Below are 3,219 nucleotides of genomic sequence, written 5' to 3' on the forward strand. Positions count from 1 at the left end.
GATGCAATGTCAATGGCTACATTCACTCTTTCTTCAAGACTTAAACCTACACTCCCATCAGAGTTTACCTTCCTGCCTTTGATCCATTCTTCTAAGCTCCCATTGCTCAAAAACTCATACACCAAAGCTAGAAACTCACTGTTTTTGAAGTCTATACTTGAGCAAGAAGTCATTAGTTTCACAAGATTCCTGTGCCTTACACTCCTCAAAGCCTCACACTCTGCGATAAAGCCTTTATAGTATCCTTGAGCTTTGAGATCGATGAATTTTACCGCGACATCAACTCCTCGTATCACCCCTTTGAATACTGATCCAAAGCTTCCAACGCCGAGAAGGTTGCTAGAATTGAAACTATCAGTAGCTCTCCTGAGCTCATCATATGAGACATTCATAAATGGTTCCTTGGAAAGTGAGGTACTTGATGTTGCAGATGTGGTAGACTTTGTTACTTTTCTTCTCAAAAGCAAGAAAGTTACCACGCCTATCGCAATTAAACCTACCACGCATATAACAATGATCACTATCAAAAGCTTTTTGCGCATCCGAGTTTTTCCACAAGTGGTGCGAGTGCATAGCTTCGGATTTCCCTCCATAGAAACGTTACTCTTATCCTTAAAAATCCCATTACTTGGGATCCATCCTTCAAGATTGTTGAATGAAAGATTCAAGGACTTCAAAGCTTGTAAATCTTGAAGCTTCAAGGGAATAAAACCAGAAAACTGGTTTGAAGATAGATCTAGAAACTCTAAACCTTTCAGTTCTGCTAACGTTTCCGGAATTGGTCCAGACAGATGATTCCTAGCCATGTTTAGCTTCTCCAAGCTCTGACAACCTTTGATAGAAGAAGGAACGTTGCTTGATAACTTGTTATCAGAGAGATCTAGGCTTACAAGGTTTTCGAGGCGACTTATATCTTGAGGAATAGGACCAGATAATAGGTTGTTAGATAGATTCAAGATGGCACTCAGGCTGTGAAGATTGAGAACTCCATTTGGTATGCTTCCATTTACTATGTTGTTGGATAAGTCCATGGATAGAACATTCTTGAAGTTTTCAAACGATGGTGGGATCATACCTTCTAGTTTGTTATGAGATAGATTGATCTCATTTAATGCGCCAAGATCGCCCAAAGAATTTGGGATTCTACCAAACAAGTTGATTTCTTGCGAGTTCTAGCACTTGTAACCCTTTCAAACTCCCAATCTCTCGAGGGATTTCACCAGTGAGTGAATTGTCACTCATGTTAAGGAGTGTCAAGCCTGTGAGATGCCTAATAGATTCAGGAATTTTACCCGTGAAGCGGTTCCCTCCCATGAAAAGTTTCGAAAGATTCTTCGAAAGATTGCCGATAGATTCCGGAATAACACCCTCCAAGAGATTTCCATCAAATGCGAGGAAGTTAAGATGAGAGCTATTACTCAAAGATTTGATGAAATGATCGAGATCTTGATCTTTATCCCAAACTAACTTGTTGAATCCAACATTGTACATATCTAGAAATGGGAGATTGCCTAGTCTTGATGGTACGGTCCCTTCTAGAAGGTTATGCGCAGCACGGATTACCTTAATGTTTGTGAGGTTATATAGAGAATCTGGAATCTCTCCGGTGAATTTGTTTAAACATATGTTGAAAACCAAGAGATTAGGAAGTGTGTCTCCTATGTTTCTTGGAAATTGACCATATAAGTTGTTTGAAGCAAGAACCAAATAGACTAGAGAAGATATGTTGTAAATACAAGGAGGAATTGTTCTAGTGAGGTTGTTTATGGTGAGATCAAGGACTTGTAGCTTTTGAAGACGACCTAATTCTTAAGGTATTGGACCACTAAGAGAGTTTGTGCCCAGGCTTAAAACAGTGAGTGATGAAATGTTTGAAAGAGATGGAGGAATTGGTCCATAGAAAAGATTTTTGCCCAAGTTTAAGATATTGAGGTTCTTGAGATCACCAAGTTGGTTTGGAACAAGACCAGTGATCGTGTTTGAGGTTAGATCGAGGATTTGGAGATTGACTAACTTGCTTAAGCTGGAAGGTAAAGATCCTTCTAAGCTGTTGGAGCTTAGATTAAGAACCTTTAGCCGGAAAAGATTTGTGATCTCTTTTGGAATTGTACCTTGAAGTTGGTTATTTTGAAGTTGAAGAGATGTGAGAAAAGAGAGATTACCAATACTTGGGCTTATGGAACCAGTGAGACCGCGACTAGAGAGGTTGATGGAAGCCACTCTTCTGTTGCGTGTGTTGCAAGAAACGCCAGTCCAGTTACAAGGAGATATGTTTTGGTACCAAGAGAAAGAAAGGGTTTGTGGGTTTTGGCTTATATTATGAGCCAGGGCTCATCTATGTAATTAACATATAAATGTTGTATATTTGGGTTATTTCCATACTTTGGTATTAGGTTAAATATTGTACTTGTATATAAGGCTTTGCCTACACAACTTGAGAAATGAGAAAACCTTTTATACCGAATAAGGTTTTTGACATGGTATCAGAGCTAAACCTAAAATTTTAGGCTCTTCGATCCTCTATACCCATACCTGTTAAAGCTTAAATTCTTTGTTTCATTTCTTCTTTTTCTTGACCTTAGTATACTCGATTATTCTGTCGGTATACATATCTTAAATCATGTCACAAGAAGACTCTGTTTCTAAGATGAGTTCGTCTCTGTCTTCCGGATCCAAGGCACGGGTTGAATCAGCACGGCGTCGGATCGATCCATATGATCTCTCTGCTGGAGATAATCCCGGGTCTGTGATATCACAACCGCAACTTCTTGGCCCTAACTATGATGAGTGGGCGATGAACCTTCGACTTGCTTTACGGGCAAGAAAGAAATTTGGTTTTGTGGATGGTACTATTCCTAAACCTAATGATGATTCCGATGATCTTGAAGACTGGTGGGCAAATAATGCCATGGTGGTTTCTTGGATCAGACTCACGGTGGCACCGGATTTGAGCAGCTCTTTGTCTCACCATGAAATCGCTCATGACCTATGGTCTCAAATACAAAAGCGATTTTCTGTTAAGAATGGACAGAGAGTACAACGGATTAAGACTGAATTGGCCAATTGTCAGCAAAAAGGATCCGCTGTTGAAGCATATTATGGGACGCTGACCAAGCTATGGACGAGTCTTGCGGATTTTCAACGTGCCAAGACGGTTGAAGAAATTGCTAAGGAACGGGAAGAAGATAAGCTGCATCAATTCTTGATGGGGCTTGATGA

General features: G+C 40.0%; 1 pseudogene; it reads right to left on the bottom strand.

Moving 5' to 3' along the window:
* The window catches only part of LOC104772815, a 9,478-nt pseudogene that overhangs the window by 576 nt on the left and 5,683 nt on the right, over nt 1–3,219 (bottom strand).

This window comes from Camelina sativa, chromosome 20 (assembly GCF_000633955.1).
Source record: "Camelina sativa cultivar DH55 chromosome 20, Cs, whole genome shotgun sequence".
In the NCBI taxonomy this organism is placed as follows: domain Eukaryota; kingdom Viridiplantae; phylum Streptophyta; class Magnoliopsida; order Brassicales; family Brassicaceae; genus Camelina; species Camelina sativa.